The sequence below is a fragment of the Phlebotomus argentipes genome, unplaced genomic scaffold (assembly GCF_947086385.1).
Source record: "Phlebotomus argentipes unplaced genomic scaffold, Phlebotomus argentipes genome assembly scaffold_18, whole genome shotgun sequence".
NCBI lineage: Eukaryota > Metazoa > Arthropoda > Insecta > Diptera > Psychodidae > Phlebotomus > Phlebotomus argentipes.
Genome location: NW_026776177.1, coordinates 17782836 through 17796826, shown reverse-complemented (window position 1 = coordinate 17796826; position 13991 = coordinate 17782836).

Below are 13991 nucleotides of genomic sequence, written 5' to 3'. Positions count from 1 at the left end.
TCATTGATTGTGCTTTCCAAATGGTGCAAGAAGTTTTTTTTTTATTCTCTGTACTTTAATACAAAATTTTTTCGGTGTGTCACAACTTGCAAAAAAATATTGGCGTATAGCATTTATTCAACACCGTCAAACAGTTCACCACGACGCATCCATATTGTGCCACGACGTCCAATAGACTTGCCATCTGTTCCACAAAGACAGGTAATTGTGCAATACACCTCAGAACGCTTTTTTGCCGTTTTCTTGGCCACGTTCAAAAGCACTTCGTGTGTCCACCCAAATTCGTCTCTCTTGTAAGTCAGCTTTTCCGCGCTTCTCGCGGACAAAAAGGCACCTCCAGCAAGGCATGGACAAAGGAATCTTTTCTCTCCTCTATTTGGACAAAACACACAATGACGATGTGCCAATTAATCCGCCATAAGTCTAATTTTCACGGTGAGAGAATGAATTATTCCTCATGCAGCAGAAGCGAATGAATATACAGAAAGTTAATCAAAAGTACAAATCTCACTATAGTTTTCTCCAATATTCTCGAGTTGATGGAACTGAAAAGGTATTTCCTATCGCAATTGTTGTTTGTGTTCAAATCACACAACTTGCAATTGCACTTATGATTCTCTTCACTGGCATTCTACTCTGCTTGGATTTGTGTTGAGGGGAAAATTAGTTGATTGTATAATGAAGCACACTCGCGACTTAACATGCGTTCTTTTTTTTTTGAAGTTGTACACATTTTGCTCACTGGTGCAATTAAAAGAAAATCACATTTTCACCTCCAGCATTGCATAAGAATTTACGACGACTGAAAATCAGTGCTAACATTTGAGAGAACAAAAAAGAAGTTTCTTTCAATAGTTTTACTGGCTAATTTCATTTTTTTCTGCCTTGCTCCATTGCCAATGTAGAATTTTTATTAGTGCCAGAAACACGGTAAACAGCCGTGTTGTGCGTGTGTTAATATACAAAAGTCACAATCGCTGACTCTAAAATGTACGGTTCTGTGGCACAATTGTAAGAATTTTCCAAGTCGAAAAGCCCCGTGTTGACTGTGTGTCTGTGCGCAGGTGAAGTTTCACTCTGAAAAATGATAAAAATCCATTTCATTTGCCGTGTTTCTCTATCCTTGGTTTCTCAGCTATTCCAGCAATTTCGCGAATTTTGCCATATAGTTCACTTCGCAGCGAACTTTTACAGAAATTCACATAACCATTAATCATCGCGAGACGCTCAAGTCAAAACATGCCATAAATTAAGTTCTCATTTTTGATTCTAGATTATTTCACTGATCCTTTCGATGGAGAAATCAATTTTTGACACGTGAAATATATGTAGAGTTTCAAATGACTTTTTAATCAATTGCAAACCAATAGAAACTCACGATAAAAGTAATATTTTACTGCTCGTTTCTCTGACATGTAATTTCCATGGGAAAAATACAGTGCTTAGTTTTCCCATCAAGTTTTCTAGAATCTTCCATCTCGTAAATTTACCGTGACTTAAACTGCAAATGCATATTTCTTAAGTGGAAATGATATTTGGCATGGAATTGGAAAATTTGAATTTTGAGATAGGAAGAAAAAGAGACTTTTGCCGCTTTCTGTGCCGTTTGTCTTTGGAAATCTCCAAGTATATTCATAGTAAACAATAATCAGAAATATCAAATACAATACATGTAGCTCATGTCGCTATCGAGTGAAAAAATCAAGCAACAATAGTTGAGGAAAGGCAAGCGCGATCGTTCGGCGCATGTTAGAATGTCACTGGCCGCGTGATGATCATGAAACTGGGCATTATGAGACTGGGAGAAACACCTTGGAAAGGTGGATTAGTTGGGATGGTTAAAAATTCTCCACTTCCTCTTGTCTCGCGGAGAGAAAAAGCCACACATTAACGACTTTCAATCCGATTTCCGTCATGTTCAATTCGATGTGCCTCTCTCATGTGATGTACGAAAAGTGTGGCTCCGTCGCACCTTTTCTTGCAAAACCTAAATTGCCTGCCTTCGATCAAGAGACTCTCTTTGAGTGTATGGATAGAACTTATCGGAGACTTTCAATCTCACGGCATTTTCAGAGCTTTTTCACTTAAGTCGCGCGGGGACTTCTTCGACAACTCCGACTCTCTGTGCAATTCCTCGGCGATCGAATCACGATCGGACATAATAAGAGGCCATGGCGACTGATGCAGTTGTCTATCTTCCTGGAGGATCGCCGAAGTGGGATTGAATTGAAGAGACGCGCTGAGAGACGTGAAAAAGTGCCCTCATCTATTGTATTTGTGTGCGAGAAGAGATGTGTCGTCAGTGAAATTGTGGCCAATCTGTCAGATACATAAATCCCAGACTTATAACTCCTCACGGTCGACGAACCTGACCAAGACACAGGCCAAGACATGGCTGGGAGTCGAAACGGAGTGCTTGAGAGTTGGTAGCACGAGAAAATGCCATTTTTTCTCCACTTCCCATGCCAAGTCTCTCACTCTGCAACACTCTCACGAGGAGAGAACAAAGCGAGTGTCATAGCGCAATTTGATTTCTTGTTTCTGATATTTCACAAAACTGGGCGAGATGTCAAGTTCCTGACCTTTTTTCTCTCACACTGCCACTTCCCGGGAATTGATGACTCTCCGTCGTTTCTGCTCCCAAAACACCGCCCAGAACTGCGGAGAAGATTGAGCAAACCACAAAATCTGTGAATTTCTTCTGCAACAATGAAGTAACTGTCCTAAAGTCACTGCCTTTCACCTCATCTACCTCTTCTCAATTTTCCCACCGTAAAAAGCACACAGTGTGCTGCACAAAAGTGTTCCGAAAGTCTCTCCCAAATTGCGATTTGGCCACCGCGAGTCGGACGGTTTTTTGAGGGATGATGTGTGGCACGTTAGAAGAAATCATCAGAGTGAATGGCGGAGAGGGAGAGAACGGAGAAAAATGACGGAAAAGAGAGAGAGACAGAGAGAGAGAGGGAGAGAAAAAACGTATATAATTCCTCGACAGGTTTCTCCAAGTCGCCGGTTCTATACTCGCATCCGGTATTGAATAACCACGAAAAATAAGAGCAAGAGTAAAAAAGATCCCAGGACTATAACAAACATTGCTACCAGCGCAATAAAATCTCACAAGGTACCAACTTGTATGTCGATGACGTATTAAATCATATTACCTTCTATCTTGTAATTACTGGCATGCACATAGGCGACGGGCATGGGATATCGTATCCGCGGGAGCACTCTGCTGCCCATGGAGGCAAAGTGAGAGGCAATTCATTATCGGAAGTGCTACTTGTTTTATTGCACTTCTTTATGGCGCAGCTCCACCTCCCATTCATACACAATATGATTCAATACATCATACTTTTTGCCCATTTCGCGCCCATATCTGAGATGTGACGCTGCACAAAAGGGACGCCACCGACACTCGCAGCGCTATCGCGATCACCCACCAGATCACAAGAACGCCAAGGAGGCTGCAATGTGCCCTTAATCGGTACACCACTTCCGAATATGCCTGACGCTTGGACGCTCCTTTCTAGATCATAAAATAATCAGTTATGATTTGCCAGTGAACTCAAAATTGCTGATTCTGAGTCAAAATCGTCCAGAAAGTTTTCTAAAAACCATTTTCCAAGTCAAAATGACTATTTTTGAGGTTATGTTCGACTTCAACACAATTTGCTGTGTTTATTAGAATAAAAAGTTCAGAATTATTGCATGAAAATGCCTAATTCTGTAATCTCTTGGATTTGAGCATAAGAATTGGTGTGCTAAATTGTGAATTATTCACTAAATCTGTTCTTGTGTCATTGCATAACCTAGAAAAGGATTATTATGATTGTTTATACGTAAAAGTCATAAGATATCTAAAGAATTGGGATAATTTGGCAGTAGAAGAAACACTCAGAAAGAAAATATTGTAAGTTTTCGAACACTTCCACTTCCCAACAACTTCCGTTGAGCTGTACACCACTTCTGACTGCATTGTCTTCCCCTTGATCAGAGGTGAGCGCGCGCTCCACTTTAAATTTATCACGAATTGTTCTTAGTCACTTCGCCTGAATTCTAAGTGCTCTCTCTCCTTTTCGTGCTGTGCCACGCTCTGTCGTGTGTAAATTGAGGAGCTAGGGCAGAGAGATTGCATGAAAAAATCGCTGTCAACACAATATATTGACACACGTTGCACTACGGGAATTTCAATGTGCAATCTTTTTTGCACACTCAGGTGTCTCTCACCACCTCAGTAGGTAAATATAGAGTTACCAAAGACAGATACATCTATGGGAGCGAAAAAAAACCCGCTGGAGAAGTGATTTTTGTTTGATTCTTGCCAATCAGAGGTCGTTGTTCGCCACTGAATTTCATAAACATTTATTTTCCATCTACTTATATTGGCAGACGATTTACAATCGTGTTTTCCTGCGTTATTTCGCGCGTAAAGATTTGTTTCTTTTTCTCACTCTTCTGACGAGCTAGGAAATTCTTCTTTTTTTTCAAGTATTCTAGTATTCTTTAGAAAATTTTCAATGTATTTTCACATGTGATATCGCGTATGATATTCTTTGCAAACTTCTTTTGCTGCTCACTCTTTGTGTTTGTGTGTTTGAATAGCTGTGAAACTGTGTGTTTTCTCAGCGATTGACACAAGAAAAAGCTTTTTTCTTAATTGATCATATGTTCGGATCATCTCTCGATTGCGACAATCAACAAATCACATGACGTGTGATTTGTTCAGTTCTAAGAATTTATCAATCGTTCCAGTTTGATCTCAAATCCACACATTGAAGAAAGTGTAATGCGTTTGAAACTCCAACTTTCTTCGACGTATTTCTAATTATCGTGCAATTAAGAAAAATGCGTCAAAAAATTACACGATCAGCAATAACCTCGCCTTATATGAGTGTCATTTAACACCTGGAAATTACCTCGCGGCCGACCTGAAGTATGGGCGCAGAAGAAGAGAGTTTGAGAGTGACTGGCGAAGTGGGAGAAAGAAAAAAAGATGATTTATTGATATGTGTCCATATTTACTGCACGCAGTGAGATCATGAGCCATGTATAGAAGGAATATTTAGGAAAGCCCCTCCAAACCAGCTCTGCGGCATCCCATTCTCTCCATCGTATTTATATATTACATTTTTGTGGATGTAAAAAGTATTTATTTATTTTGCCTTGGCGGCACTCTCAGCACGCCTCTCTTGCGGCATCCCAAAAGAGAGAGAGACGATCTTGAGCGGAAGGTATTTCATCATTCGCACCATAAATTCTCCCCATAATACTATAAAACACTTGACCAAAAATTGAGAAATATATGAATGAATTTTTACGCATTTTGCTCCCCCGCGCTCCCGCCGAAGACCATAATAAAAAGTGGATGACGATAAAAATAGTGGGAAATCAACAAATGAAATGGATATGAATACAAAATGCTGGAAGAAACTCGTTCTGCCCGTTGAAACATTGATGTGTTAATAAAGTCATGTTCGAATTGATTTTAGATTACATAATGGGACTATTTTCTCACTCGCACCTCTTCTTCGCAAGTTTTCAATTTAGTGAATGAATTAAGCACGCAATGATAAAGCCCACACGTTGCAATTTGCCCACATATATCCATGCGAGCAACCCTCATATGCGCTCTTATCGCGCGACAACGCGCATCGCCGTTCGATTTCGCAGGTGCTACTCGAGTGGCCTGTTGCTGCTCTCTTCTGGCCAAATGCGGCCACATACTGGTGGCTATCGTGCAGTCTGAGGGCGAAATTACTATGGGCTCTTCCTGTGGGGGCGAACACTTCTCTCGCCACACAAGAGGAACGAAAGACTTCAATGCTCTCGCGAGATGCACTGCGGAGTCATCAAGCCATAACAATGATTGTGAAATGCTCTAATTCCCATTTAATGACCTTGAAATCTGAAAAGGGTTGATAATCGAGATCATCGGCATTGTAAACGAAATGCTAACTCGAGCATTCAATGAAAACTCTAAATGCAACACACTTAAGTTCAATTTGAAGTGCAACAAAGTCTCTTATTTCACCAATTTTCTAAATAACTACAATTTCACCGTCACAATGTCTACAATAAGCTCTAGGATAAATACAGAATATTATTGTCAGATAGTGTTCAATAAGCTTAATCATTTGTTTCGCTGCCAGACTTAATACAAATCGCATGTTTATCAAGGCGAAGACCAATTTCCCCGTCACAAAATCAATTGTCTCTAAGAAATGACTTAGAAGAAGTGAAGACAGAATATTATTCCACTTAAACTGATCGCAGAGCGAATACTTTCATCAACCTTTCCCAATATTTCGAATACGTTTCTCCGATTCACGCAAGAGAGTGGCTTTGGCGTCTAATATCTCTTGGATACAGTTGGCTGGTAACTGTTTCCTCCGCATCCAACAATCTCCTAAGCCGACAACGTAGCGCTACCATAAGATCGTAGTCTCTCATTATCGGCGACACTGTGTCAATATTAATAAACGATGAAAAAGTCGGGGGGCGCGAGAGATTTATTAATATGATGGTAATAAATGTAAGAGGAGTGTAAAAGGTTGGTAATGTGTCACTCTGTGGCAGATTAATCAAAACTCTGTGCAACACATGCACGTGGTGAGCGAAATCTACTCGAATTTATGAATAACTTGTCGATGAATGTGTGGCTGAAGTGCACCTGATTTTGCGAGCTTCGAAAAGAAGCTAATGTCACGCGGAGATCTGATCGAATAGATACAAATTGTCTTGGCCAAAGTGTGCACAAAATCCACGGATAGCCGCTGAAACACCTGGATCGATGCACTTTATACATATAGAGTCGCCTCTTGAGCTCAAGCAGGTTTTCTCTATTTATTTAACACCATTAAAACCTGTAAATGGTGCACTAGTTAATAGAGTCAGGTGCAAAAAAGAGTCAACGATGCCACTTTGAAATCATATATCACAATTTTTCTCTCAATAAAATTTATTAGAGCTCTTTTTTTGCTCCCCAATGCAACAACTCCATCGCACTCTGCACATTTTCCTTCTATGGTGCAATTTATCAGGCGAACTTCCTCAGCATCTCACATGCTTATCTTCGACAAGGGGCCACTTGTGGTGTGGGTCAAAAAAGATGTACTAACATTGTACTTGTGGCGGAATCCTTCAGATTGCAAGCCAAGCACCGTTTCTCTTAACAGTATTTCAATTTTAAGAACCCCACCAATATTGAGATTTCTTACAACAGTTGCTCTGTGACGCCGAAGAACGTTAAAATGTTTTGAGTGGTGGCATTTAAATTATCTCTCTTTCTCTCTCTCATCTTTAGTCATTTTCTCCCGTGCAAAAAAAGCAATCTCTCCAAAGAACTCTCTTTCTGTTGGCGGAAAGAGCCGCACTTCTCTCTGAGTGTAATTTAGAGAAATATATATAGGTTTTATTTCCCCATCACTCGGCATCTCTAAAATATTACGGTAACTTGCAATAATTTAGTTCTAAGTACAATGCTTTTCGCTTCCATCGCGAAAAAGAATTGTGTGCTCCACGGCTAATCTCGGGGGATGCATTTATCGAACAAATTGTTTACATCTTATCGTGTGCTTCTCAGCCTGTATGTAGAGACATTTGCAGATCGTATGCAAAAACGTCTCTCCGCGACTCAAGTGTGCCTCTACACAATGTAATATTATGCTGTACGTGGAAATAAATAAATACAACATAATAATTTCGGACGAATCGTGATTGCGGATAGCCAGAAAGCGCACCGGCGTTCTGTTGTGAGGTATCTGAATTGTAGCCTCTTCTACGAGGTCGCCGAGGTCAGGTTCATTGGCATTGCCCATGCCACACTAAGCGTGTATGCACGTTTCAATCTGCTCGTATGTGTCTCGGTGCGACTCCTCCGGTTGATCCATCACACATCACAGATATTAGGTAATTACAATGCGGAAACCAAATATATATGCACAGCCATACAATTTATATGGTTCTGCACATATAGTGCTCTTTTCCGCCACGGCACAGCTTTGCATCTCATCAGTTTCAATCTTGGCCAATTGTGCGGCGTTTTCCAGCTTCATTGCAATTGGCAAACACTTGCACTTTTGCAAAAGAATCACCTTTTTGTCGAAGAGCGACTCAGAAGATCAGTTAGAATTTATTACACCTCATTTCAATCAAGCTCTAAAACCAGCGAATGAATATTTTATATTATGTGAACTTCAATATTCAATACGGTGGATAAATTTAGCAAGCATGAACGAGGAGTAAATAAATAAATCGCGTTCCTAGCAAATAATTCTTCTAGTGATACATTAGCCATTCTATGGGTTGATTGTGTGTAGATGTGGGAGCAAATGTGAATCATTTACATCTGTGAAAAGCCCGAGGAGGAGAATCTTCTTGGCTGGCTACACGGTATTTTCTTTGCGGAAATTGCTGGTGCTGAGTGGAAAAAAAGTGCGGCTCGCAGATAGATAAAATGGTGTTCACGGTTGAGGGCTCTCGAGTCATTGTACCTTAATTCTAATTTGATTTTTTCCTCCCAGTTGTATCTCCGTTCCTTTTTCTTTTCACCATTGCACACGCGGGGAGTTACAATTCATGTGGATGCCCATTCCATCAGTGCCATCAAAATGTGGTGTATTCTTGCGGCATGACTCGAATAAAAAGTTTACTTACACTCTCCGGCCTGAGCACCAGGCATTCCAGCGACCGAGACCGTGCTGGAGTGATTTGGTGAGAGGGGAAAGGAGAGATTAAGGAGAAAATAGTCCGTGGTCACGTCGCGGAAGAAGAGCCATGTTCTCCCCATAGACACGGCCACCATACCAACGGCTCTCAATAATAAACCATGACTTGGCGGTGGAACTCAAGAGCTGGGTGTTGATTCGGGGGAAGAAGAGGAACACTTGGAGCACTTCTTTGTGAGGGGGAACTCAGAGAGTTCCCCCTCAATTTGTTACCACTGCTTCGTGCGGTGGAGTGGATACATTTCGCCGAGTGATTGTGGATTGCAAATTCAATCACAACTTGATGGAATCCAGCCAATTTGGGAGGTTCGCGCGGAGAGACAAAAGGTGGAACATCAACCCCAATATCGTGTTGATATTAATGAGAATATGGATCCTAATGCCGAGTGATCGCATCTGATGATCACGGATGGAGCGATGGACTCTCCTGTGGTGGATTACAATTTCTGAGTGGCTTTTTGCCCCGTCCACTCACCATCGACCCAGCGGAATTGGATTGTGCGAGTCTCACTGTGCACACTGCGCAGAGATAATGACAGTAATCAGCGATTTTCCCGGCACAGGGAATGGCACTGGAAGAATTCACGGGCTTTTTGATACACTCGCCCGTGTTCTCTTAGTGGCATCACTGGTGCAGGGAAGTTCAACATTGCTTCCGAGAACGCCGCATTATTGTGTATTACCAGACATTTACAACCATTTTCTTGCAGGACATCATAGATGAGAACCTTTTACGTCCTGCAATTAACAGTGTGAAAGGACATAATTGCTATTTTCGGACGCCTGACGTCAATACAACACGCCCAGTTTTATTTCAAATGATTGTTAAGATCCCAGCGATCACATTTAGCTGAGAATTTCGCCGTGCTCGAAGATCTGCTCACAAAAGCACTTGGTTTATGTCAAAATTATTAGCATAACTCGCGATCATAGTGGTGATTACTGAAAATATTGTTACAACAATCAAGATCATAAATCTCGGATAATGGAAATGCGTGGCAGTCAAATATATAGTTCGCTAAAATAGCCCCCGAGAAAATAATACAAATTGCAACGCGCGAATTCTCTAAGAGTTAATTAATTTTTATGACATTATATACTCTAAGGCCTCTTTTCGGCTTTTCAACATGTTTTTATCTCACCCGAAGAACTATAAAACACAGTTAAAGGGATGCTCATTGAATGTGCTGAGAAAAGTGCTTTGATTTGCTCAATACTGTGCAGAAAGTGGTCGAAAGTCATGAAAAACAATTATTAAAATTGAGCTCTAAAAAGGTGATAAATCTGCTCAATTTTGTGGTCAAATATGAGCATATGTATGAGCAAGTTTTGATCAATTTTTCATAAATTGTCCGAGTTCTTTTTCATATGGGAACTGCTGGATTGTGAGCACTTTTGTTCAGCAGTAAATTAGGTGAAAAACATGCTGATTTTAGGTCAATTTGTTCGCTGGGACGCGTAAAAAGTAGAATTCTAAATCGTTTTCTCAATTTGCAGGCCACTTTGAAGATTCTAGAGAGTTTTTTTTGCCAAAACTACCTCAATAATCCGATTCTTCTGTGAGTTTCTTGTTCCCGCTCTGAATCTTTCAGAGAGACGCAATATTGCCATTCCCATGAGACTGACCGATCCTCATCAGTTCCAATAGACACTCAATTGAATCGAGTGTGTAAAACAGCAGTGCAACTAATCGATGGTGAATTAAAGCGTGACAAATCTTCTGCTGTGGCATTTCAACAAATCAATGGATCGCTCTGGAATTCCTCGAGGCTTTTTTTTTTCTTCGCCACCTCTGGATTCCACACCAAATGAATTCAATCAATCCGAGAGGAGTTGATTTGAGAGGGATAAATAGCCACACACGCATCCCGAAAAGTCTTTCATCACCCATCGACCAAAGAGTGGTGCTGAAGAGTGTTTGTAATTTTACCTAATTTGTTTTATACACGATTTTCTCACTAACATACGGTGGAAATGATTAAATTCGGTAGTTTTGGGATGAATTAGAGGCGCTGAATTTGTACGAAATTGTATCTCATCAAATGTAATAGCAACAATTAAAGCAGGAAATCATGAGGTATTTGACCCTTTTGCCTTCTCTGGCGAGGGTAAAACGCCTCTCTATCGCACCAGACATTCATAAAAAATTCATATGCTGGAAATTCTCCATTCAAACGACGAGAATTCCGTGACAATTGAAAGAATTCTTTTTCCAGGATTTTTATACTTATAGAGCACGACGACTCTCTCAAAAATATACTGCTGGTCTGGAAGAAAAAAATGAGTGAGAGAGAGAGAGAGAAGTGAAAAAAGCAACAGGCACCTTTATAGAAGGGGAAAAATGTGGAAAAAGACTGTAATACATAATTTAATGTGCAGCCATTGGAACGATTTTCAAGGTAAAAATGAATTATAATGATTGTACACACCAGCCAACGATTTTATTCGCATGGTGACGTCGGTGCACACCCAAGACTCAGGCTTAACACTTCGCGGTTCAGACTATGAGACTAATTACTCTAAAAAAAAGAGTTTGAGATTACAATTACACATTGAGCTCAAGTTAAGAGACTAGAACGAAACTCTCACTGAGTTCTCTGGGCGCTTTGGCTGAACAGATATTGCAAGCGAATGTGTTGTCAGAACTGGGAAGATTGTGAAGCTACAAATGCTGATGGTTTACTTGCGAATCCCGACGTCCACCGGCGATGGTTCTCTACTGTACATCTCATAATTACCTCACTTCTTTGCGATTGAGCAAGAGTGAGTAAATGCTACAATAGAGATCAGCAACATCTGGAAAGCGTAGTCAAATTCCCCGTCCAATCTTCATAGAAATAAAGATAATCTCCCTCGTGGTCGCTGATGATGAAGAATTCTGAACCGTGATGTACTGCTCAGTGATGTACAGCAACGAGATCAAGGAAGGCGCAAGATTTTCGCAAGAATAATGCTAATCATGAATGCGTTTACTCTCCACACCTTCGATACATCATTGCTGAAGATGAGATAAGTGAAAATTACACATGAAACATTTCTATTAACGTGTGGCATTTGGACGATTTGGCGGAGTACAATTACAGAGTCTCTCTCGAGAGTTGCCATGGTCATGAACATACTAATGATTGCCACGGTTTATGCCATGGAACAGGTGTTTAATTCATTATCAATTGCTCATAATCTTCACACTGCAAATCACTGACTCACTTCGGTGCCAACAAAACAACCTTTTACTGGTCACAAAGTTATTAAATTCCATCCAAATGCTTCACATCAAATTGAGATTTATTTGCTGTTGCGTCGCAAACCATTTCAGCTTTTTACGGATATTTTATGTGAAAATTAAACCATGATCACTTACAGTGTGTGCCAGATTGTGGAGAATCATGAAAAATTGAACATAAATCTACAGCTCATGATTCTTGAACTTTGCGATGTAATTTTCTAGCGGAGTCTTCGCTTTCCATCTGCAGTGCATTTGATTAACTTTTAATAGAGGTTAGCCCAAAAGTCAACCTGCTAATAAATTTTGCTTTGTTAATCACGATGGTTTCGATATGCCAATATAGATACTTATCCAACACACTAAGAAGGCACGCAGCTCACTGAGAATTTAGAATATTCGCAAGACTTTGCAAGAATTTATCAGAACGACATTCGTAGACATTTCTCATTGTCGATATTTGCAATAGTCAACATAGTTCTCGCGTCAGCGACCTTTTAATTATCTCTCCAAGAGTTCGTCTTTCAAAATAATATGATTATTAGCAATTCCTGGAAATTCAGTGAGTGTGACGATGAGGAAAGTTATAACTGCTGTTTCTACTTTAAACTGGGCGCACTAACAAGTATAAGATTGTTGTGATTAGATAAATATTCACACTCTTGCTTTATCACAACCATATCGTGTGCCATCTAGGAAATTATTCATGCTCACTTCTTTGCACTAAATAATTGCTGATGTGATAAATTATTCCTCCACAATCTCACTCGATGTTATCACAATATTTTCTACATTAATTAAGATTTTTGTCTAGCAAGAAAAATGCGAATTTCGTCACGGACTGAGGATTTCATATTGTAAAATATTAGGCGTAATTAAAAACATTCTGTATTATCTGGAATTAAAAATTGAGCACTAGAAAAGAAAACCTTTTTATCAAAACTTGACACTCTCGATTAAACCAAACACACTAAAAGCCATTTTCGGGTGTTTTTGCAAGAAGCCATTTTTTCTACATATATGGAAAAATATCATTACCCAGAAAATTACGCTTAAAATTGGCCATTGTATTCGCGGCTCGTTGTCGATCATTACTATGCCTATTTTTGGCGTTGTCTCATTGTTCTGTAGGTACAAACAAAACACTTTGCGGACAAAAAACAAACCCCTGAAGTTTCGAGCACAGCAGGTGGAAAAGTGACACTATCCTTAGTGGATTCTCAGCCAGAATTGTACTTCCATCGCAGGACGATTGATTGCAATTACTTCTCAACTGTCTGGCGGAATTTTCCGCAATATTTCAGTTGGGGTTGAGGTGAAGTACAATTTCGTGTAGACAGAGGCTCACATTGTATCTGATTTGGAGTGCCGTGGAAAGTGTATACAAAAAGTGGATTGCGTGATTGTTTTATTTCCACCATCTCTCTTGCCGGGTGAGATGCGATCATCGCGCAGTGTGGATTCAAAGGACTGGAAGAGGAGAAAGAACCTTGAATTGAGCGGAAACGCGGTAGTGACGCGTCGGTGCTCTTGTCACGCATGAGATATCACAAATATTAAATGGTGATGTACATTCATGAGTGGAGTCAGGTAGAATACAATATAATGGATGGGAGAAAAAAGCGAGAGGTGGGCAACGACTTTCGGATCCTCGTTGCCACGCGGCTCCCCCAGAAATTCTCCAGAAATGGAGTTGCAGATAGTACTGAAAAGGGGGCTGAACGTTCCCCTTTTCCTGTCCAGCCAAACATCTCGTGAGTCTCTGAAGTGCAGAGTCCCGATTATCATCGCCCAGACTAATAACTCTAAACGCCATGACGACTTCGCGGACGAGGGGATCTTCGCAGTGATGTAGTAAACAGGAAGGAAGAAGGTGAACTTACTGCGATCAGTGGAAGACCTTCTTAGAATTCCTAGAAGTTATACTGCAAATAAGCAATTGCACCATAATGCGGTGATCCAATAAGAGAACTTTCTACACTACTGAATCTCCTGTTGAAGATGAACTGCAATTTGCACAAGATAACGACCTCAAAGTCCTC